General features: G+C 49.3%; 1 protein-coding gene across 3 annotated transcripts in view; it reads left to right on the top strand.

Moving 5' to 3' along the window:
- The first annotated feature begins 450 nt into the window (after positions 1–450).
- The window catches only part of GDPD5 (glycerophosphodiester phosphodiesterase domain containing 5), a 105,194-nt gene continuing 80,322 nt past the window's right edge, over positions 451–25,322 (top strand). For all 3 annotated transcript variants that reach the window (XM_075266286.1, XM_075266285.1, XM_075266283.1), the window contains exon 1: positions 451–522. The gene's annotated coding sequence lies outside the window, so the exon portion shown is untranslated. The remainder of the gene's footprint in view (positions 523–25,322) is intronic.

Below are 25,322 nucleotides of genomic sequence, written 5' to 3'. Positions count from 1 at the left end.
TGACGCCCCTTCTGACAGTGGAGGGATACTGGTACCGAAATCAACGTCACCGATATTTCGGATGCAGTCAAAGTTGATGCAGTGTCCACATTCCAGCGCCCATCTCTGAGGACATGACAGATCTTCTTTAAGTGGTGCAAAGTAGGCAGGGGCCAAGTTACAGATCTTACACCGGGGCCCTGATTTATGATACGCCTCTGGTTGCAATGACTTGGTGCTGGATGCCAGGGAGGGTAAGAATGGGCACCCCGGGTATTTATATACAATGCAAGGGCAGGATTTTTCTGCACTATGCTGGTGAAGGTGGATGATGACATTGATGGTCCTGTCCCTTTAAGGACCAGGCGTGTCAGTGGAATTGGTGCCTGTCTCTTTAAGAGTCTGTGAGGGCGTGGCCTCGGGGCTGAGTGTCGGGGGCGGTGCCTGAGCTCTGAGTACAGCGGGTCGGTGCAGGCAGCGGATCACACGGGGCTCGGAGCTCTGCTCTCCGCACACACCCGGACACCGGGACACCTGAGCAGGGTAAGTGACCGGCAGCCGCCGCAGCCCGGGGACCTGCCTGGCCGGGGGAGGACCTGCTGGCGGACCACAAGTCCCAGCGTGGAGCCTGGCAGGGCAGCTACTCCCGGCGTTACCCCTCAGCTGGCGGGCGTGCTGGTGTGTGTAGTCCCTCGCAGGGCAGCACTACCAGTCCCAGCTGTGTGTGCTTGTGATTCGGGGGGGACTACAAGTCCCACCATGTCTATTCTGCGGCTAGTGTAGCTGGTACTTGTAGTTCTCCTGTAAGAGCATGGCAGCCTGCAGGAGGGGCACTACAACACCCAGCATGCCCGCTCAGCCCCAGCACATAAGCTTAGGGTGGTGGTGTGACTCTACTAGCCAGAAGGGACAAGTATCAGCCAAGCTCCAAAGTGGGGCATTCTGATACTTGTAGTGCCACTTGCACTCTCAGCCATTCATAGGACATATTGTAAAGCGCTCTTATACCCCACAGTGTGGAGACTTGCTGGTACTTGTAGTTCTTGGGTATTGGGCTGAGCTGGGGGTGCCAGTGTGTGCCAAGCCTGGACCCTACAGGGGCATATGTGGCTTCACCTGGTGCTTTTCATCCTCCGGAATTGCTGGTACTTGTAGTCCTTGGATATTTGGCTCATGTTCCAGTTACAAGGAGCCAGGGGTGCCAGTGTGTGCCAAGCCTGGGGGAGAAGTGGCTTCACGTTGGATATTACCTGTACTTTTCATCCTCCAGACTTGCTGGTACATATAGTTTTTGGATATTGGGCTCATGTTCCAGTTTTTATGAGCCAGGGGTGCCAGTGTGTGCCCACCTTGGACCCTGCAGGGTAGAGTGCGGCTTCACCTCGGGTATTGCCGGGCTTTGCATTCTTGTAGTTCCAATCTTGGAAGGAAGTGATACATGCGAGCCTGTCCTTAGCCATAGAAGACTTTCTGCTACTTGTAGTTCTCGGGTGCAAACTCGCAGCCGTAAGACTTGCTGGTACTTGTGGTTCTCATAGTGGGCACAATCCTAAACCGTATTTAAAGGGGCGGTCGGGGCCTCTGTGTAGGATGTAGATCTGGGACTATCTAATAGACCTTGTGGCGACACCCTGGTGAGGATGCAACTGTACCAAACCCTCAGCGGTGAAGGATATATATAGGTAGGATGGGGACCAGGGCACCGCTGGGTATTTATATCACCACCTTGTTACCTGGCACTGATGCCGGGGCGGCGCGCACTCTATTTCTGGGCTGCGCCTCTCATTCACCAGAGACCATTGTTTTGGGGATTGGCGTCCACGTGCGCTGCGGGGATTATCTGCTGCTAAAAATGGAAACTGCCAGGGAGAATTTAAGGTGACGCTGCAGAGCTCAGTGCCAGGCTGCTGCGGGGATCAGGCTGCTGCCCTGCGGATATTTGCTGCCGTGAGCTGTAATATTTCAGTCCTATCTATCTCTGGGAAAGCTGGGTGACGTCATACATGGCCGTGACCTGTAAGGCTTCCCTAGAGTGCTGCAGTAATGTAGGAGTCTGGAAAAGTTGTGTGACTACCGGTCTGGCTACACCGTGGCTGATATTTATGTTGTCACTCAGCTTTCCTAGAGTCCTGGTTGTTTATGTGAGTGGACTTGGTATTTGGGAGCCTGGAAAAGCTGGGTGACATCCATTATGGCTTATATTTATGTGACATTCAGGAGCCTGGGAAAGCAGTCTCACAACTTATATGGCCTTATTATAGCTCACGCAGACATCACACTGTTCTACAGTTCTGACTGTTTACGTAACAACTTGCCATTCAGGAGTCTGGGAATGCTGTGTGACAACTCGTGTGGCCATATTATTGCTCCTACCTAAGTTGTCACTCGGCTTTTCTAGAATCCAGAATGGACTGTTTGCAGAAATGGAGAAGCAGAGTTTGTCAGGGTGCCATGCAGAAGCCTGGGAAAGCAGTGTGACAACAGGTTATAGCTCCTAAGTACATTTGATGTCACCCATCTTTTCTAGAGTCCAGAAGGAGCAGTCTGTAGGGAGCAGAGTCTCTACGGTTGCCTTTCAGGAGTTTGGGAAAGTTGTATGACAACCTTTTATCTCACACAATAGTTATCTAGCGGTAGTCCTGGTAGTTTATAGTTGCTGGCTTGCCATTCAGGAGCTTGGGAAAGCTTGGTGAAAGCCTATATAGCCATTTCCTAACTCCGACAATAGTTGTCACCCAACTTTCCTAGAGTCCTGGCTGTCTTTGTGAGTGGACTTGCCGTTCAGGAGCCCGTGACAACCTGCGTGGAAATATTGTAGCTCCTATATAAGTTGTCATGAAGCTGACCTGCCATTCAGGAATCTGGGAAAGCTGTGTGGTAACTCTTATAGGAGCAGTAATGACTCTATTCCCCGCTAGGTATGCCATGATGCTTCTTTACATTAGACTTTGACTATTCGGTATTCTGGAAAAGATGGATGACGCCTCTTATGTGACCTGTAATGATGTCTGGGTTCTACCCAACTTTCCGAGGAGCAGATATGACATTACATGAAGGATATGGACCGCTATTGGCAGTGTACACTTGGGAGAAATTCTCAGGTTGATCCTGGTACGGATACTTAAAGGGCATGTCCATTTAAAGGGACCCGACACCATTGTGACATTGCTTGGCTGCCCTAATAACTCGTCACATGACCGTTATGCAGGATACGCAATTGGTTGGCACTATGGGGGGGGATCAATTTCTCCGGTGCCCATCCTAGAGGCAGCTCCTTCTCTTGACAGGTTTCCCTTTAAATTGTAGACACTTGGGCGTAAACATCAGCAGGGGGCGTCCTTTAAAGACAGCGCCCCTACATGATCTTGACATTCCAGACCATGGTGCACTGGGGTTGGGTGCTGGCTTTGTTGCGGTGCCAGTAGCATCACCCTGCTTTCTATGGATCCTGACTAGTAGATCGTTATTCAGTATTACTCAACACTCCATGCCTCCCTTACTTTGGAAGTGTCAGTCATCACCGCAGTTCTGGCATTCTATTCCTGAGCCAGTAGAGCCTATAGGTAAGGGGGAGATGATATAATGGGCCTGGTCTCGCGGCTTCTGTATACAGTCCTGTGGCTAGAATGCTATAGGTGTGATCAGCGGCGCCCCACGTCGCCTTCTTCCCGATTCTTCTCTCTTGGTAATTTCAGCAGCAGGGGGAGGCGGAGGTGTGAAATCTGGCGAAATTAAAAACAGAATTGCGCAGAGAATTTGGAATGTATTAAACATGTGATTTCTGGTTAGTGCATCTACTAGGTGTGAAGCGGTGTGGGAGGGGGCGCCGTCTCCCCCCCCCCCCCGAAACCCTCGGGGATTGGTCTCTCCCTGTATATTGAAGACGTCTCCCTTCTACTAAAGTCCTTGAGTTGTCTGTTGTGTGATCAGCTTTCAGTGTGAGATAGTCACCCAGCTTTCCCAGGGTCCTGAGTGATACAGGCAGGGGTCATAGTATACACTTGGCAGCGGGAGGTTATTCGGTATTTACCAGCTGTACAGACGTTCCCAGTTTAAAGCATACCAGTAATCACTCAGCTTTGCCAGGCTCCTGAGTGGTTTTGCCTGTTATGCTGAATGGCTGCAAGGTGTCCAATCTGATTTGGGGTGCTGCAAACCTTTACCTGTCATCACCCAGCTTTTCTAAGCTCCTGAGTGACAAATGAAGGATCCATTTGCCGCACCAACATTTCCAGCGACCTGTGCTCACCCAGCTTTCCAAGACTTCAGAGTGGTAAATGCAGGAACCATGTTCTGACCATTGCACTGAAATACGGCAAGGCGTTCCTACTGCTTGATGCCTCCGTGTAGGGTGTACCTGTAGTCACCCAGCTGTCCCAGGCCCCTGAGCGATAAATGCAGGCGTCACATGCTGCACCTCGCACTGACAGGTTGCTCGGTATGCATACGAGTTGTATCTTGATACAGAAGGATTCCCAGTTGAAGCCTACCTGTGCTCACCAAGCTTTCCTAAAATCCTGAGTGGTAAATGCATTGTTAAAGCTTGCTACATTAGCCACCCCAGTTTAAGGCATTCCTGTAATCACCCAGCTTTCCCAGGCCCCTGAGTGATAAATACAGGAGCCACGTTTGCTCTTGGTTACTACTTGAAGTTTGCTGCCCCAGCTTTTCCAGTTTGAAGCACACCAGTAATCATTCAGCTTTCCCGGTCCCCTGAGTGGTAATCGTCCATCGCACTGAAAGACTGCAGATTTTTAATACGAGTTGAGATCAACGTGCCCAGTTAATCACTCAGCTTTTCCGGGCTCTCGAGTGGCACCCCACTAGGAACAGGATGCCTAATGAGGTCATATCATAACGGATTGATTTTTACTCTGTACTGCCCCTTTAAGAACTCAAGGCATAGTTTGTGGTATGGGCAGCTTTCCCGGGCTCCTGAGTGGTAAATGTAGGAGCCATGTGCTTGCTGCCTCATCAATCCCAGTTTACTGTGTCTGTAATCACCCAGCTTTTCCAGAATACTGGGTGGCATATCTGCTTGGTCATGTCACAAAGGATTTTTGAAGTTCTGTACCGCCCCTTTAAGAATTGCTGCCATAGTTTGTGGTGGGTCAGTCACCCAGCTTTCCTATAGTCCAAAGTGGCAAATCTGCATCATGGGAGGGAAACCTGTATCGGCCAGACCAGGAGGGGTCGTAGAGTTGGGCGACTGTCCGGGTAGACATATTGGCTGTCACCCAGCTTTGCTAGAATCAGACTACAACTCCCAGCATTGTGGAGTCAGGACGGTCTGAGAGCTGCTGGTCTATGAGGCAGACTCGGGATTTGGGGAGGGAAAGTGTGATTCACCCGAGCTGTCGGCGACTTCCTCGGGGAAAAGATGAGTGTGAGGGCCTGGAGCCGTGAGATCATACAGCGGGCGGGCTAGCAGTCCCATGTAAAAATGTTAAAGGGGAGATCTGAAATAAAGGTGTTAAGGTGCGACACGGAAAGAAGAAGAAACAGAAGCCGTCACCTTATAATACAAGCCATGAGCAGCCTGCAGTGTAAAGTATGGGGGAAGCCATGGCTGGCTATACATCTATAGTGTAATGTTTCCTCTTCTGCTTGACAATAAAGCTGGTTGCAAGTAAGTGTTGTGCAAGATCGCTGCATGTTGTAGGTTCTAGGTGTATGAGGACAGGTCAGAGGTCAGCTGTAGGTGGTGAGGGGTCCTGTCGGCCATGTTTGTGTTGTCTCTGTGTCATCATCTTCCAGCCTACATGTCACTGCGCCCGCTGTTTGTATGACACGGTGACACGTGTAGGATGTGGAGCGCGCACACTCGGCTCAGCTGCTCGGGTAATCACTTAACCCTTTCCTTCTTCCTGCAGATGTTATGGGGCCGTCCTCTCCATTGGCTTTTTTCTGACATTGCCCCAAACTGGGACCCCCCCCCCTTCTCACCTGAGGACCGACCGCAAGGGTGACGGTTGTACCAAGTCCTAGTTGGAAAACTAGATCAGGCCCCAAATCAGACCCCCTAAACTCAATCATGACCCCAGGACAGATCTTTTTCCCCCAAATTCAATACGGACCTCACATCAGCCCTCCTTACGCCGGTTGTGACCCTAGGTGAGGCCCCCTGTGCTGGTTGTGACCCTAGGTGAGGCCCCCTGCGCTGGTTGTGACCCTAGGTGAGGCCCTTTACGCTGGTTGTGACCCTGGGTGAGGCCCCCTGCGCTGGTTGTGACCCTAGGTGAGGCCCCCTGTGCTGGTTGTGACCCTGGGTGAGGCCCCCTGCGCTGGTTGTGACCCTGGGTGAGGCCCCCTGCGCTGGTTGTGACCCTGGGTGAGGCCCCCTGTGCTGGTTGTGACCCTAGGTGAGGACCCCTGTGCTGGTTGTGACCCTAGGTGAGGCCCCCTGTGCTGGTTGTGACCCTAGGTGAGGCCCCCTACGTTGGTTGTGACCCTAGGTGAGGCCCCCTACGCTGGTTGTGACCCTAGGTGAGGCCCCCTACGCTGGTTGTGACCCTGGGTGAGGCCCCCTGCGCTGGTTGTGACCCTGGGTGAGGGCCCCTACGCTGGTTGTGACCCTGGGTGAGGACCCCTGCGCTGGTTGTGACCCTGGGTGAGGCCCCTACGTTGATTGTGACCCTAGGTGAGGACCCCTACGCTGGTTGTGACCCTGGGTGAGGCCCCCTGCGCTGGTTGTGACCCTGGGTGAGGCCCCCTGTGCTGGTTGTGACCCTAGGTGAGGCCCCCTGTGCTGGTTGTGACCCTAGGTGAGGACCCCTACGCTGGTTGTGACCCTAGGTGAGGACCCCTACGCTGGTTGTGACCCTGGGTGAGGCCCCCTGCGCTGGTTGTGACCCTGGGTGAGGCCCCCTGCGCTGGTTGTGACCCTAGGTGAGGCCCCCTGCGCTGGTTGTGTCCCTAGGTGAGGCCCCCTACGTTGGTTGTGACCCTAGGTGAGGCCCCCTGTGCTGGTTGTGACCCTAGGTGAGGCCCCCTGTGCTGGTTGTGACCCTAGGTGAGGCCCCCTGCGCTGGTTGTGACCCTAGGTGAGGCCCCCTGTGCTGGTTGTGACCCTAGGTGAGGCCCCCTGCGCTGGTTGTGTCCCCACATTAGACCCCTTAATTTGTAATTTTTGTCGCGATGATTTGTTTTTAAATCCTTATGTAAATGAGCTGTTTGGTGCACTGGGGGCGTGGCCTTGCCTGAGAACCATTTTCCCTTGTGCCCCCTTCCCCCATCATACAGGTCCATCTTGTGCTGACCACAGGTGATGTCGGCCGCTCTGGGCTGATCTTCTTCGCCGTTGGCCGCCATCTTGCCAGTATTAGTGAATCTCCAGCGATCCCATTTCTCTGCTCTTGTGACTTTCCGTCTGTAGTCGGCAGATTCGGAGGCCCGCGTCGCATTGCGTGTTGGTTTTGTGCCCGTGGCGAGGAGTGTTTGCGTTGCGGCTCCTGCACACGATCCCCCTGAGAGGCGTTTAATGTAATCTGCAGCTTAAGCTTTTCTAAAGAGCGCGTCAATGAAAGTGTTTAGCGGGGATTGATCTGCATATCCCGAGGAAACCCAAGATTACATCGCCGCCACCACCGCCATTCTCTTCTCCAGGTTGAAAAGTTCAGGGGAGACGCGGTTTGAGCCCCCCACCCCACCGTGCAGCGCTTATAATTGATTCTAGCCTATTCAGTACTTAAAGGGCATCTCCACCCAAAATCTATCTCTACGTGAACGCGTTCAATATCTATTAATTCACACAGAATCGGCAAAGGTTGCTGGAAAATGACCCCCAAATTCATAGTTTAGGGGCCTCAATCTCAGGACCATGTAGCTTTGCAGCAGTGCGCCTTACTTCTTCAAGCTTGGGCGTGGCTTCTGTACAGGTTAAGAGTTCGATTCTAGGGGGAGTGGCCAACAAACTGTGCAGCGAGTTCTTAAAGGGCACTTGTCCTTTTCCAAATATGCTGTTTGCTTTCCCAGCATCCTTTGCTAGCCTATAATGAATTGAGTTTATATCTAGATGGTCACGAATAGCCGGAACATAAGCCGGAACGCTTGGATGAGTTTGATCCTCCCATAGCACTGGTAATCCTGAGCTGCCTTAGGTATGAATAGAATGCTAGAGCTACAGTGGAGACTGACACCATGCTGTAGTACACTGGAACAGTCAGTGACTGGGCAACTTCCTATGCTTAGGTGGCCACTAGTAGTCGAAAATCTGTGTAGGAGACTACGAAAGCCCCAAATATGACCTTAAAAGATTATTTTGAGCTTTTTAGGTGAAAATATGGGAAAACCTTTGACTGGCTTGAAGACTGAGTAGTGCAACTGAGATTACATGGAAGGCCTTCATACTATGGGGGAAGGATTTAAAGGACGCACGTCCTAAAGGTACAACTCACTTGGCCATAAACGGGCCAGCATGTGTTCTTAAAGGGGTTCTGCAAGAGTAGAAAAACACGGCCTTGTGATCTCCTCTAGAAACGGCGCCGCAACTTGCTGCAGGTCATGTCTGGTATTGCAGGTTAGCTTTAAAGACTTGAATAGAGCTGGAATGCAGTACCAGACATAGCCTGCAGACAGGTGTGGCGCTGTTCCTGGACAATCCTCTTAATCTTTTAGAGATTTAATGTGTGCATGCCTGTTCCGTAAGGGGTTTTCTGCCCCGGTGTACTTATAGATGTTGTTGTACCTAGGTGTGGATCGCACCCACTGCTGGGACCCCCAGTGATCACAAGAAGGGGGGGACAGGAGTGAGATTTGTGCTGCTGATGTGTTTAATACTGAGGTCTTGCCTGGATATTATTGTAGCAAACCCTCAGCTGTGAGGTGTGTAGTGACTGTACAATATACAATAATTATGTGCAAGCTCCATAAACTGCGCCCCTTCATATCCTGTTCACGGATCCGGCTGAGCGCGCCAACCACTCGTGATCCCCAGGTTACCCGGAAACTGCTGCTTGTAAAATCTGAGCTCCTTGGCCCGGCGCCCGATCCCAGCTGTTTCCTTAGGAAATGCAGGAGTCGAGGTGAGCTCTGCTACAGCTCCGCAAATCCTGCTGATTTTAGCTTTTCCTTGGCAGCGGGGTGCAGGCAGAGTAGGAAAGAAGGCATTGTGTGTCAGGCAGGATCTGTGGAAAGCTGGGTGACCGCCTCTGTAGGCACTGTATTGGGATAGCTATGTATGCATGCTGTTTATGGCAGCCTGTATTGACATCCCTAAACAGCACCTGCACTCGAGGAGGTCCCGCCATGTAGCACCAGCTGTCTATGTGAGGAGGTAGATACTAGACAACGCAATTTGCAAGGGAAATTCCAAGGTATGAAGAGGTACAGACGACACCTCTAAGACTGATTTTGCATACAGCACATAAGCAAGGCACTGGGATTTCCTACAGGGAAAGGCTCAATCACGTCATGGATTTAAAGGGTGACTCCGATGATGCTTTAGATTAACCCAAATTGTGCAGTAAACATCCCAAGGCTATAGGGCGCAGATATTTATATCATCAGCTTTGCTAGATCTGTTTACTTCCAGTCTGAAGATTCCTCAAATTCCTCCCATGATGCCTCAGGCTGGAGATTTGAAATTCTCTCTGCTGTGGGAGGAGCTTTGTCTCTTCTGCTCTCTGTCGCCCTCTGCTGTGCGCTGCTCTTTGAAAAGCTAATTATTCTCCCTAATAACAAATTATCCCCATCATGTTGGGGGGATAACTGCTAAATTAGTGGGGGTCCGACTTTTTGGCACGGATCACGACAATGGGGTCCCTGAGTGCCCACTTATGAATTGAGTGAAGTTTGTTTAGTTTGAATAGAATGGAGCATGGTCATTGACTGCTACTCCATTCTTGTGATCAGTGGGGGCCCTAGCAATCGGACCCCCACTGATCTAACAGTTATCCAGTGACTTAAAGGGGTATTCCCCCAATACCTAGTTATCCAACATCCCATTGATAGGGGATAACTGCTAAATTGGTGGGTTTCGGCCATTGGGACCCTATGGATCGTGGGAACGGGGCTCCTGAGTGCCCCCGTTTTGCGTTGAGGTTGCACGTGCTCACTGCAGCTCCATTCAGTTCAGTTATGACCGAAATATCCCTTTTAAATAAAAATTCTGTTTCTGGCCAAACTTTCTAAATTATGTTTTCTTCTCCGTTCACCTCTAAAGCGAGTTTCAAGAGCCTTTGGGGCTTAAAAGATGCTGACACGGGGCTGTTGGTCACGTGTCTGACAGCGGGGTGGCGCTATATTGATATCTATTACCAAAAGTGACCAGAAGTCTTTTGAAAGCAGCTTTGGGTGTGATTGGAGAAGACACCAAATAAGGATTTTGCGAATTTATTCAACTTCTGATGGAGATTTTCGAAGTAGATTTGGGTAATAAGATCCGATTGAAGTCTCGGCCGTGTCGCGAATTTTCCCCCGACTTGCGAATGACCCAATCGCTGTGGACTAAATGTTCATTAGTCGTCGGCGTTGCGTACAGCTGCGAGCGGCGGTCCCGTGAGTCACCTGACCTCACCCCCCCCTCCTCCTAATCGCTCCTCTCATGTAATTAGAGGCTTCTGACGCTTCCGGCTGGAACATTTCATTTTCAGTCAGATGATTATTCCGTTTTGCATTGTCCTGTGTAAGACGTGAACGTTCCTGCACAAAGACCCGGCATAATTGACTTTGGCGGAAGATAGCGAAGTTTATTTAGAAGCGGCGGTCCATCAATTCTGAAGGGGGAAAAGAAAAACGCTCGTCTCCGTTAATTACATTTCTTTCTAATGGATTCTTATAGAGACAATGGGGCCATTTCTTCACTTCTCCCTTACACCCTTGGCAACCAATCACAACGCAGCTTTAATTTTTCCAGAGCAGTCAGAGTAATGAAAGCTGAGCTCTGATTGGTGGCTACAGGCAGCAAGGCCTGATGAGATAATTTTGAGGCCTAATGTGCTGCCTGTGGGTTACTAAGTACTGGGAAAGCTGGGTGATCTCCCCCTCAAGGTGTTACCCAGTTATACGTAATACATTCTCCCACTGCTGCCATTCAGGGACTTGGGAAAGTTACCGTATTTTTCGGACTATAAGACGCACTTTTTTTCACCAAATTTGGGGGGAAAAGAAGGGTGCGTCTTATAGTCCGAATGTGGCGCCTGGCACCCGCTGTAATAGAGAGACGGATGCCGGCAAGGGATAGACGCCGGGGCCTGAGACATCGCTGCGTTCCTCTGCCCTGCATGAAGCCAGCAGGGGCGATGCTATTCCGCTCCTCCGTGCCCCCGCCGCTGGCTTCATGCAGGGCAGAGGAGCGCAGCGATATTTCAGGCCCTGGCACCTGTGATGGCGTATATCCCTCGCTGTACTAGAGAGGCGGATGCCGGGTCAGTATCGGTGGCCCCTTCTCCCCCGGGGCCGGTCCCCACCGGCCCCGTACCTGTGAAGTTGCTGGCCGGCTCCTGCGCGGCGATATCGCAGGAGCCGACCTGTTCGGGTGAGAGCCGGGAGCCTAATGAGGCTCCCAGGCCTGTCACTGCTATATATTAGTATTGCGGCTGGGTCTATGACCAGCCGCCGTAATACTAATATACAGAATGTCCCATAGACGGCAATACAGTTGTATTGCCGTCTATGGGACTTGCAATCAAGTGACCGCAGGTTCAAGCCCCCAGGGGGGAATAAAATAGTAAAAAAAAAAAAAAAAAAAAAAAGCTTTAAAAATATATAATAAAAATATGAAATAAAAGTTCTAAATCACCTCCTGTCCCTAGAATATATATATAACAGTAGAAAATCATATATCATAAACCGCCGGGTTTTTTTTTCAATACAAGGTGATCTAAGCAATAGATATTCCCCAAAATGGTATAACTAAAAAGTACTTCTGGCCCCGCAGCTGTTGCAAAACTACAACTTCCATATATTAAATATTTTACCATTTTTTGCTTCAAATTTTTTTTTCCCTATTTCCCTCCTCTAAAACCTAGGTGCGTCTTATAGTCCGAAAAATACGGTAGGTGAAAAACCCCTAGGGGACTAATAGAAGTTTTATCTGTTTTTAAAAAGCTGGATGACAACCAAAATGACATCATATTAGCTTTCCTAAGCCCCTGAATGGCAAATCTGTCTTGTTGTTCAAAGTTATAGCAGATTTGTGCAAGGTGCAGCTCTCTGGTTCCGATCAGGTCTTTGGGAAAGCTGGGTGGATTTACAAGGGACTGTATTTGCAGTGGTTTCTAACCTGTGGCACTACAACCTGTAACGTCAGGGCATGCTGGGAGTTGTAGTGTCACAATGGCCACAGGGTATCAACCTCTGCACTTAGGAGGCTTCTGGATATATTTTACATGGCGTGTCGGTAACCCGGACACGAGTGGGTTAATAAACAGCGGCCATGGTGTTATAATCGGCGGTGGAGTGCGGCGGCGGTAATGCCCTGACATTAGAAAGCCATTATTGGTGTTATTATGTGCTGGGTTGATAAGCGCTCACCGGGGAATGGAAAATGTGATCTATTAATGATAATTGTTTGTAATACCGTCATATGCGGGAACCTACCGAGGTATATCAAGTGTGTGCCCCAATATGTGCATGTGACCCCAGCCTAGCTGCACGGTCGTCTGGAGTCCATGGTGGTCTAAAGATTTCGCTCCTATTTTGTTCAGGACTCGCCTTTGTCCCTTCGTCTTGCTTTACACTGCTGCTCTGCTTTATGAAGACTCCAATCTAGTCATTGGGGGGATGTATTATATCGTGTATGCCATGTATACTCGTATTCTGGTATAGAAGGCAGGAAAATGTTGTAAATTCTTGCTCTTCAAAGGTTTTTGCGCAAAAATTTGCAATTTTTTATGCAGTCACCGCCACTTTCTCAAAAGGAGGGTGTCGAGAGAGGCGCGGTGTGTGGGGGCGCCACAGGCCCACCAGATTTATGGACTCTATGCTATTTCTATCGCTGCTGTGACCCATTCAATCACCTGACCTGTTGTCCTAAGGTATAAAAGTCCTGGAAAATCCCTTTAAGTATGGCGTACTAAATCAGGCTGCTGCTTAGTCCTTTTGTAATGCTTTAGGGCTAGTTCACACGTGGGCAAAGGGGAGGTTTTTGACAGCGGAATTCGCTTCAAAAACCTCTCCTTTAACATGGTGGTCTATGTAGACCACTAGCTTTTTTTTTCCTCCTAGCGTTTTCCGCCTGAAGAAGCGACATGACCTTTCTTCAGGCGGAAAACGCCTGAAGAATTGCATAGAAGTGAATGGGAGGCGAAAACCGCGCGGTTTTTTGCACACAAAACCGCGCGTTTTTTTGCACACAAAACCGCGCGGTTTTCGCCTGCAGTTTCTATAGCACATATAGGAAAAAAAAACCCTAGCGAAAACCGCTAGCAAAAACCTTGTCAAAAACCGCGTGGAATGCAAAAAACAGCGTCGAAAAAACTCCCCGAGGTTTTTTACCTCGCACAAATAAGCTAGGCGGTTTTCACGTGTGAACTGACCCTTACACTGCATTGTCTATTGGAGTTGTAGTCGTAGTCAGAAAATCCCCTTCCTGTCTCATCAGAGGTTCAGGTTCTCTCTCTCTCTCCTCCATGCTTTACACTGCAGCTCTTCTTGTTCAGATCTTTTTGTACTCCTGGGACCCCTTGATCTCGGTATAGACGGTATCCAAAGGTTGAACCGACCCCTTTTAATTGCTATATCATAAATGTCTCTTGCAGGAGTGCCTCTTTAAGATGAAGTTACCAGGGCCGCAGCCGTGATGGAGCCGACGCCGGGCACCGTTGCAGATCTTGGCGTTATCCGGTGGCGCTGCCTCCATGATAATATTTACCTTCGGGGGTGAAGTCGGTCTCCTGCCAAGCCGCAGAGCTGATGTTTGTGGTGGCTGTAAGGACAGAGCATGTGACGCAGCTGCTTGTGTAGTGAGCGCTGCTTGTGTTCCCGGGCTGGGTGGTCTTCGCCACTTTGAGGCTCTTTTATTTCGGCACATTCCTGCCTGAGTGCGACCTGCCGCCTGCCCTCTGCTTACATTGTCTGTCATAACACTGCTAAGCCATAATACTCATCAAGTAACCAGCTTTCCCAGACTCCTGAAAAACATATTCGCTTAGTTTATGGGATTTGTCGCTGCATGGAATGATCTGTCATTCAGTTCTGTTAGAAAGTGGGGTAGGCGACATGAGAGCTGGAAAAGTGAACACAATGGTTGTCACCCAGCTCTCCCAGGCTCCTGAATGGTAGATCTTATACTGTTACATGGTGGCAGGGATGGTTCACTTTGCTATTTGAGAGTCGGGAAAGCTTGGTGAGAAGAGCTGTAATACTGAATATGTATGTGGTGGACATCCCCTTCACCACTGGAGACCTCCCCTACAGTGGCCACATTATAGATATTCCCTTTGGCGGCCACCCCCGTGGGCCTAGTCTTTGGCACCCACTATGGAGGTCCTTCTCTTTGGCGCCCACTATGGAGGGCCTTCTCTTTGGCGCCCACTATGGAGGGCCTTCTCTTTGGCGCCCACTATGGAGGGCCTTCTCTTTGGCGCCCACTATGGAGGGCCTTCTCTTTGGCGCCCACTATGGAGGGCCTTCTCTTTGGCGCCCACTATGGAGGGCCTTCTCTTTGGCGCCCACTATGGAGGGCCTTCTCTTTGGCGCCCACTATGGAGGGCCTTCTCTTTGGCGCCCACTATGGAGGGCCTTCTCTTTGGCGCCCACTATGGAGGGCCTTCTCTTTGGCGCCCACTATGGAGGGCCTTCTCTTTGGCGCCCACTATGGAGGGCCTTCTCTTTGGCGCCCACTATGGAGGGCCTTCTCTTTGGCGCCCACTATGGAGGGCCTTCTCTTTGGCGCCCACTATGGAGGGCCTTCTCTTTGGCGCCCACTAGGGAGGGCCTTCTCTTTGGCGCCCACTATGGAGGGCCTTCTCTTTGGCGCCCACTATGGAGGGCCTTCTCTTTGGCGCCCACTATGGAGGGCCTTCTCTTTGGCGCCCACTATGGAGGGCCTTCTCTTTGGCGCCCACTATGGAGGGCCTTCTCTTTGGCGCCCACTATGGGGGGCCTTCTCTTTGGCGCCCACTATGGAGGGCCTTCTCTTTGGCGCCCACTAGGGAGGGCCTTCTCTTTGGCGCCCACTATGGAGGGCCTTCTCTTTGGCGCCCACTAGGGAGGGCCTTCTCTTTGGCGACCACTATGGAGGGCCTTCTCTTTGGCGACCACTATGGAGGGCCTTCTCTTTGGCGACCACTATGGAGGGCCTTCTCTTTGGCGACCACTATGGAGGGCCTTCTCTTTGGCGACCACTATGGAGGGCCTTCTCTTTGGCGACCACTATGGAGGGCCTTCTCTTTGGCGACCACTATGGAGGGCCTTCTCTTTGGCGACCACTATGGGGGGCCTTCTCTTTGGCGACCACTATGGAGGGCCTTCTCTTTGGCGACCACTATGGGGGGCCTTCTCTTTGGCGCCCACTATGGGGGGCCTTCTCTTTGGCGCCCACTATGGGGGGCCTTCTCTTTGGCGCCCACTATGGGGGGCCTTCTCTTTGGCGCCCACTACGGGGGGCCTTCTCTTTGGCGCCCACTACGGAGGGCCTTCTCTTTGGCGCCCACTACGGAGGGCCTTCTCTTTGGCGCCCACTACGGAGGGCCTTCTCTTTGGCGCCCACTACGGAGGGCCTTCTCTTTGGCGCCCACTACGGGGGGCCTTCTCTTTGGCGCCCACTACGGGGGGCCTTCTCTTTGGCGCCCACTATGGGGGGCCTTCTCTTTGGCGCCCACTATGGAGGGCCTTCTCTTTGGCGCCCACTATGGAGGGCCTTCTCTTTGGCGCCCACTATGGAGGGCCTTCTCTTTGGCGCCCACTATGGAGGGCCTTCTCTTTGGCGGCGCCCACCACAGTAGGCCTTCCCTCCGGTGGCCTCCTCTATTCCACTCATGGTAGAGCTGGAGGCGCTTGCGACGATGCTCTGCTATAACCTCCCATGTAATCTCTTTCTGCATATTCCTAATAATACCGCCATGTGGATACCTAGAGATGAAGATGATAGCGGATCGGTGGCGCAGCACTCAGCCGCCTCCCCGCACATCTCCCGGCCCTAGTGATATATTTACTGTCTGATTCAATCAGCGGATGCATCTAACACAAAGACGCTGCGTAAGCTGCGTGGGTCCCCAGTTGGGGTGAGTAAGGACATGGGGGGAAGGGGCGCAGAACAGTGACTGAAGGCTCATTAGATTGGAAATTGCATTTGGAAATGTAATCTGTAAGTAGCGGATATTGTGAGACCCTCCAACTGCGTCGGGAGCGGCGACTTATACACAGGAAATGGAAATATTCTATTCAATTTTATTTTTTTTTCTGTGCGTGGTCATGTCGGTACCAGCGGCAGAGCAGGAGGCTTCGTCACAGGTACGGCCGCTGAAACTGCAATTCTGTTCATCCACCTTGTGTAATGTTGACCCCATATCTGACCCACTATAGAAAGAAATTCGTTTTAATGCTTGGAAACCATCAGCAAGGTGTATTTTACGCTTAGTATAGGTATTCCTGAGCTAAAGCGAATTTTAGCTGACCGTCTGACACTGACGCTCCCATTTTGGCGCCTCTATTACACGATCCATCATACATTTGAATGGACGCTGTGTAATGCTTCACGTCCCCTCTAGAGGCCACTATTCTAGCTGTAACTTTCCCACTTGCTGACAGTTTCCACATACGTCTGTTTTTTGTTTGTGCGCTCACGATTTTACTAACTGGGTAGAATGGTTTCCACGGATTTGCCTTTCCAGTAAAAGAAAAAAATAAACCGCTCTAATGATCGGAAGGTCGCGGCGTCCTCCGTTTTCTGGCTCGCTCTCCCTCTGATCTGCAGTACAGCCAGGAGCCCTGAGCGTACGGCGCAAAATACAAGTACAAAATATTTTTAGAAAAGTGACGGCTGTTGAGACCTTTTTATTTCACTTGGAAAAAAAATGTGTGAACTGCGATTAAAGTGATTGAAATTTCCTACACAATGGAAAGCGGCAGAGCGGTAATAATCGCTGCCCGTGGTCAGCTGAGGCGGCAGAATCTTTCAAGAGGCGGCAGAGAGCTACTCGGCAGAATCCTCCACTCCCCTCACTCTTAGTTTATGGACCTTGCAGATTCTACATATATGGTGGTGGGTTTCCTGCAGCGCCACCATAGGAGGAATGAAGTATTACACGGTGTCCATTCACATCAGTGCAATGCAGGACTGGACAAGTCCTCCAGAGTGGGAGACGCTCTTTATACTTGTAGTCCGCTCTGATCAGGTGATCAGGGATCTTAAAGGGGAGGGCCGCTCTGCTTCACATGTGATGTCAGAGTCATTGGTCACAGGCCCTGTTAGTGAATGGAGGCTGAACTGCAATACCAAGTACAGCCACTATACAGTGCGTGGAGCTGTGCTTCATTAGTACTGAAGTGGCTGCAGAACTCAAAAAGCTGATCAGTGGGGGGGCTTAGATCTTTAATTGGTAACCCTGAATCACTCCATTAGGGGTACAGAATATCCACAGGAACGTGCACCGATCTCTCGAACCTTTCTTGCATTTTATATGAGTCCTCCAAACATGGCAAGCACAAATGTAGATGGGGTGCAGTACCACAGATCACCGTAGACAAGAGGGGTGCTGTTTCTGGAAAGAAGCAGCCATGTTTTCCTAATCTATGTCTCTTGGCTAGTCACTAGTGACGGGCAGTTTACCCTCCACACCAGTGGTCTCCTCCCTATGGCCCATCACACACCGGAAAAACTACAACTCCCAAGAAACCCCGACGTCTTCACCTTGAGAGTTGTAGTCTTGCATCAGCTGGAGCCCGAGGTTAGTAACCAAGTGTGCGGCTCCTCTCAGGGCGCAGGTGGAGCAGTCTTTAGTGTGACATAAAGATGCGTACGTGTTATACTTGCCGCAGCAAATTGTGCAGTCACCGTCGGCCGGAGAGTGGCAGCGCCAGCCCTGGATTACATGAGGTAACGGTTCTCCGGAGACGCGTCTCTCCCCTGTGACTTGCATGTGTGTGGATGGGATGACAGACCGCCATTAGGTTGCGGATTAGTGACACAGCCGTCCACCAGGGAACGCGGGCGCAGCTGGAGCGTAAAAACGTGTTTTCCAGTTCACCTCCGCTCCTTGAGCAGAATGTTGGATCACCTATGAGATGGAACAGGTTTCGCTGCTTTTATCCCTGGCAGTGCCATATCTGAGCTGTCCGTATACATCAGAGTGGGTATACGGATATATGGATGCCTGGAGCGTACGTCACGTGTGTGCGCTGGTTGTAGCGGTCGTCACGTGATGATCCTATTCCTATTGTATACGGTAATGTTTACATAAAGATTTACCAATTTTTATACATTTTTGGGCGTTATCGTGACAAAATGGTAAAATTTGCACCCTCGTGCGATATTAACATTGACCGCAAGGAAAGCTGTGCTGGTAATGTCACTGGTGTAAGGGCATACATATAATAGGGGCAGTTATAGGGCCCTTAGTGGGGGGGGACAGCCCTGGTTGGTCCTATGGGGTGAAACTATGTGGTTGGTTGGTCGGCCATCTTTGTTGTGACCTCTCTTTTATGTAGGGCGCAGGCAGTGTCACCGCTCACCATGGCTCGGTGATATAATCGGGTGCAGGGCACTTTAAGTCGCTGTTTCTGTCTCCCTTGTGGCCGCTCATTTACAGTAAAATGAGATCCAAAACAGAGAAAGCAGGAAATATTTGTCCGGTTAGGTATTCCGCACAACAAGCGGCACGCCTAATGAGCCAGCGTGGAAAATGTCCTGCCATGTTGACGGAAGAGACCACATGTGACATTATTATGGTCTCCGCTTGTGAGGGAGATGAAGGGGATGGGGGGATAACAAGCTAGTAGAGATGAATATGTATACATGGCAAGTGTGTGTGTATACTGATTATACTGTATGTGTATAGGCTGATTATATAGTATGTGTATATACTGTGTATACTGATTATACGGTATGTGTGTATATACAGTGTATACTGAATATAAGTATTTGTGTGTGTATACACCGCCAGCATTCATATTTCCTGCGCCAGTGGAGGGTTCCCCTCATTTATGACAAGGTGCATAAACCAGGCGCACCTTCCACCGCACCCCGAAGGGCTCATTCACACAGGGCAAGAGGGGGCGGATTATGGCGCTGAATCCACGTCATAATCCGCCCCCCACAATGGAGGTCTCTGTAGACTGCCAGCTTACTTTTTTCTGTGAGCGCCATGTTGCCGCTCATGGGGGGAAAAAAAGAAGTGAGCTGCCCCTTCTTCAGGCGGACGCTGTGGTTGATTCAGCCCCAGTGTCTGCCTCGCGGCAGCGCCCTCCGGAGTCGGCCCATTCATTTGAGCCTACTCCGGAGGGGGAAGCCACGACTGTCACGACTTCCCGCGTCACTCTCAGGGCCAAAATCCACCAATCTGCTCCCTGTGTGAGAGGGGCCTTATAGCCACCATAGACTCCAGGTATCATTTATGCCAGTGAAATGGTGTAAGGCTGGGTTCACAGTGTTTTTTTTTTTTTTTTTTTTTTTTTTTTCCAGGCGGAATCCACCTGAAGAAATGTCATGTCGCTTCTTTTTTCCGCTAGCGGAAAAAAAGCGCTGGCAGATTACATAGGACTCTATTGTGAAGGCAGTTTTTGGAGGCGGATTTTGACGCGGACCAAAAACTCCGTGTGAATGTATCCTAAATTCTAATCCTAATTTGGCGGGGTGATATAAAATAGAAAGTTACACATTTGTGCGCACAAAACTTGATGACCATTTGGCAGTATTTATTTTCATGCCTTGTTCGCCAGCCTGTGCTGAGGTGGCAGAGCTGTCGCTATCCGGAGACGTCCCCGTCATGCTTGTCAGCCTTCGACGTTACTAGTGGCAATGTCTGCCGTGAGCAAATAACATTCAAGAAGATAACAGAGACTAGGCCTCAAACCGTCTCATAGCACGGCTTTCAGCTATATAGAGCACGGTGATTGTTTGCTATGGACAACAGAGGCCATTTTTCTTTGACCGCTTTATATAGGAGGCCCATTTTCTGTCAAATTCTCTTCAGCAATTCCTTAAAGGAATTTTCCAGGCAGCAGAACCGATACCCCAGCCTAATTATTCAAAGCTTGTCGCCCTTGTTGCCATTACAACTTCTACGCGGCTCACACTCAGCTTTCCCAGGCTCCTGAAAGATAAGACTTACTAGCCACGCAACTGAGCGCACCACTGTATATCATGGCGGCATTACCACTTACGGGTTTCCACAGGGTTTTGTGACCCAGCTTTACCCGATTCCTGAATGGTAAAGTTACCTATCACAGACGGCTTCCATTGGGAAGGGATGAGAGTGTATTAGCGGTTTTAGTTGTCACCCAACTTTCCTAGGAACAGATGTGTTTGATAAACAACAGAAGAAAAAATTTAGCAGAGTCCGGTATCTCTATTTAGTGCTTTTATGACTGAAATGGCGCTTATGGTGTCGCCTCGTTGGTGCGCTGCGTTCTCTATTCATTCTGGACGCCATGTTGGTAGAATGCCGGATGACATCACAGCTTTATGACAAGTTTCCGTGTAGATATTGTTCTGCAGAGGAGATTTGCTGCTGTTGTCTCCCCTGCGTATTCTCTGACTTCTGACCACGGATTTCACACGAGTAGTAAACGAAATCGGAAAAATTCTGACTTTTTTTATTTTATTTTTAATGCAGATTTTACGGCAAATTTGTTGTGCCATTGACCTTGTGCATTCATTGAAAGCGTGAAATCCGCTGTGAAATACCGCAACCTAGACTGACAGGCTGCAGATTATTTTCTTTCTACGGTGTGTGGATGGAATTTATTAAAATCTAATCTTTTTGCCGGTATTATGTTAGAGTTTCTACCCATAAATTCGGATGGAAAATCCACAGCGTTCTGTCGCGTGTGCTGCTTTGGGATGAGACCAGACGTGGGGGAATTTTTGTGACTGGTGCGGTGTCTTTAAAAACCCCATTCAAACTGTAAATACGGTGCAGATCTGTATCTTGGGGTTCACAGAACCCCATTGGACTGCCTTAAGGTGCACTTAGCACCCCCAAAACGGGTTGCCCATAATCTTGCATTGCGTAACCGTGACCGAGCTTGCAGGAGCTGACATGAGGACGCCCCATGGTTCATGTATGTAACCGATTTTTAAAGGGGTTTTGCTGCTTTAGTGCCCGCTGGGACCCCACTAAACATGGCGTCCTATTCCAAGTATGTACCTTTCAGGATTCGAGGAGAGCTGAGTGGTCATTCCTGTAGTGGAAGCTTTTTTTAATAGTAACACAACTTTCCCAGGTCCAGATAAAACCTCAGGATACAATCTGCTCAGTGATTGGATGCGGCCGCTTTCCTCATCCTCTGCCCCAATGAACCTACACACCTGTCTTTTCAGCCTGTGTGTGGTGAGACGTGGGCGCCACGTGCGTGTCAAGGACATCACCCGCCAGCCGTCGCTTGGCAGAGCGCAGTATTAAGTCGTTCCTTCAGAGCACACGTTCCCGGCTGCAGATGTCGGGGAGGGGCAGTGAGGACACATTGTGCAGGTTGCATATGTCTTCACACCCTGTATAAATATCCGCACATGACATTTATTACCATTCTTTTACATGGTAGAGACTGTGACCCTCTGTTAGTTAGAGCCCTGTGACTGCTGGGAGTTGTAGTCCACTACAGTCTACCACCCTGTGCGCATTGAGGGGGGGGGGGGTTGTAGTAACACTTGTGGGCGCAGTGTGAAATACCACATTCTGGACTGCTTTTGCATAGTTTACAACCATTTTGTCCTTGATGTAAGATAACCTGGCTGCATTAACCACATGAGGACCGCCGTACGTAAATTTACGGCCTCATGTGCTGGTACCTAAAGACCGGACTATTGTCAAAATACGTCCGGCCTTTAGGTACCTTTCTGGCGGGGGGAGGGGTGCGGGGGGGACAGGGGTTAGGTGTTACTAACACCTAACCCCTTCCTCCATAACGTCCAGTCGGAACTCAGTCCGACTGGACGTGTTAACCCTTTCGATCGCGCCGTGAAACATCACGGCGCGATCGAAAGGGATCCGCCGATAATTTAAAGTGATCGGCACCCCCCGCGGCGAGATCGAGGGGTGCCGATGTCAGTAACAGGTAGTCTGGGGTCTGGCCAGTGACCCCAGACTACCGGAGCCCCCACATACCTGGTGATCCTGCCAGGCGGTGGAGGAAGTGAGCGATGCAGCTCACTTCCTCTGCAGCTTACAGGACACGAGCAGGTTCATCTCCTGCTCGTGTCCTGTCTGCTACTGTGTAGAATCAGTTGGTGCTTTCATCAAAGCATCAACTGATTCAAGTGTCCTAAAGGGACACATGAAAAAGTAAAAAAAAAGTTAAAAAAAAATAATAAAGTGTATGAAAAAAGTAATAAAGTTCTAAAGTCCAAAAATCCCTTTTTTTCTATACAAAATGAATTATATAAAAAAAAGCACTAAAAATTAAAAAAAGCAATGCATATTTGGTATCGCCGCGTCCGTAACAACCTGTACAATAAAACTGAAATAATATTTAATGTACACGGTGAACGTCGGAAAAAAAAAACGGAAAAAACTCGCCGGAAATAATGATTTTTTGCCATCTCATCCTACAAAATATGCTATAAAAAGTGATCAAAAAGTCATATTCACCCCACAACAGTGCCAATAAAAAGCGCACATTTTCCCGCAAAAAATAAGCCCTCAACCAACACTGTCAACCGAAAAATAAAAATGTTACGTCTCAGAAGATGTCGATGCAAAAAACATTGATTTATGTCCCCATATGTGTTTTTGTTCTGCAGACTTAGTATCGCATAAAAAAATAACATAAATGAGGTATCGCCGTAACCGTACCGACCCGCAGAATAAAGGACACATGTTACTTATGCTGTACGCTGCATGGCGAAAAATTTAAAATGTAAAACTCAATGCAGGATTGATTTTTTTTTTTTTTAATCCAGCAAGAAAGAGTTAATAAAATGTAATCAGTAAGTTGTAGGCACCCAAAGATGGTGTCATTACAAAATGCATCTCATCCTGCAAACAACAAGCCCTTATATGGCCGCGTCACCAGAAAAATAAAGAAAATATAGCATCTAGCAATGTCAAGGCAAAACCCCCCAAAAATCGCCAAATTATTAGAACACAACTGGCTGCGGCAGATAGGGAATATATAAGCTGTGCGAGCGAATATCAGGGGACACCCCAGATTTACAGCTTATGAGCGAAAAAACACCAGAAGTGACCCCCAAAGTGACCCCCAGAGTGACTCCCCCAATCATAGGAGCTATTGGGACATAGTAGGGAATTTGGTGTCTGCAATGTCCTCCGCACCGCTTATACATTCCCTCTTCGCCATCCGCTGTGCAGTCACGTCTGGGATACTAATACTCACTACACCCCCTGATAAATTCTTTGAGGGGTGCAGTTTTCAAAATGGGGTCACTCCTTTGGGGAATCCACTTTTCTGGTACCTTACAGGCTCTACAAACATGACATGGCGTCCAGATACCAAACATCAAAATCTGTACTCCAAAAGCCGCATCGCGCTCCATCGCTTCTGCGCCCTGCTGTGCGCCCAAACTGCAGTTTATGACACATGTATGACACTGGTGTACCCAGGATAACGGACGTAATGTCATATGTGGGTATAAACTGATATTAGGGCACAGCTGGACGCAAAAGGGAAGAAGGGTTATTGGGTTTTTGGAGCACAGACGGTTTGGTTTTTGGATGCCATGACACTTTTGTAGATCTGAAACGCCAGTAAAGTGGAATCCCCTGATATGTGACCTTATTTTGGAAACTACACCCCTGAAGGATTTCTCCAGGGGTACAGAGAGCATTTTTAACCCCCAAGTGTTGCTATAACTTATTATCCATAAATGAATACGAAGCTGATTGTGAGAGGTGAAAATGACAATTTTTCCAGGAATACGTCATTTCAGTGCGTAATATGTTGTGCCCGCCTTGTATCAGAGATGAACGCTCTAAAAGCTGTTGTGCCCGGGATACCCGCTTACCAGTTTTTGGAGTGTCTCTGCTGACATAAGTTGGGCACAACATATCGGGCACTAAAATGGCGAATCTCTGGAAATTTTTCATTTTTAACTTCTCATTATCAGCTGTGATTTCATTTCTGGAAACTAAATAAATGCAACACTCAAGGGTTAAAAACGCTCGTTACAACACTTCATAAATCCCATCAGTGGGCTAGTGTCCAAAATGGGGTGACATGTCTGCGGATTCCACTTTATTGGCAATTCAGGGGCTTTGCAAAAGTGGCATGGTGTCCTAAAACCAAACTGTGCTCCAAAAACCAAAATAGCGCTCCTTCCCTTCTGTGCCCGGCTGTGCCCAAACAGCCATTTATACCCACATATGGCATTAAGTCCGTTATCCGGGGTACACCAGTGTCATACATGTGGGCATACACCGCTATTTGGGTACCCAGCAGGGCGCAGATGTGAAGGAGCGATATGTGCTTTTGGAGTGCAGATTTAGATTCTTTGTTTTTGGACACCACGTCACATTTGCAGAGGCCCTAAAATTGTCCCTACAAAATGGGGTCACTTCTTGGTGAATTCCAGTTTACTGTCACCTGTGTAGTTTCTAAAATGGGGTCACAATGGGGGGTTTCCATTGTATTGATACTTTAGGGGCTCAGCTAATGCGACATGACACCTGAGAACTATTCCAGCCACATCTGCTTTCTAAAAGCCAAATAGCGCTCTTTCCATTCTGAGCCCCACCGTATACCCATACAGCAGATTATGGCCACATATGGGGTATTGCCGTGTTAAGAAGAAATTGTGTAACAAACTCTGGGGGGCTTTTAATTCTTCAGCTACTTGCAAAATTAAAAATATGGCGCTAAATGGACGATTAATTGGAAAAAAAAAGTAATTTTTCATTTTTACGTCCCATTGTTAATAAAATCTGTGAATCAGCTGTGAGGCCAAAATGCTCACCAAACCCCTAGATAAATTCTATGAGGGGTGTAGTTTCCAAAATGGGGTCACTTTTAGGGGGTTTCCACTTTATTGGTACACTAGGGGCTCTGCAAATTCGACATGGCACCTGAAAAATATTCCAGCAAAATCTGCCCTTCAAAAGCCAAATAGCGCTCTTTCCATTCTGAGCCCCACCATGTTCCCATACAGTAGATTATGACCACATATGGGGCATTTCTGTGTTCAGGAGAAATTGTGTAACGAACTTTAGGGAGCTTTTTTTCCTTTATCCTCTTGTGAAAATGAAAAATTTGGGGCTAAATTGACAGTTTGTTGGAAAAAAAGTAAA

Source organism: Leptodactylus fuscus, chromosome 2, assembly GCF_031893055.1.
Source record: "Leptodactylus fuscus isolate aLepFus1 chromosome 2, aLepFus1.hap2, whole genome shotgun sequence".
Classification (NCBI taxonomy): domain Eukaryota; kingdom Metazoa; phylum Chordata; class Amphibia; order Anura; family Leptodactylidae; genus Leptodactylus; species Leptodactylus fuscus.
This window is presented reverse-complemented; position numbering and strand designations above follow the sequence as displayed.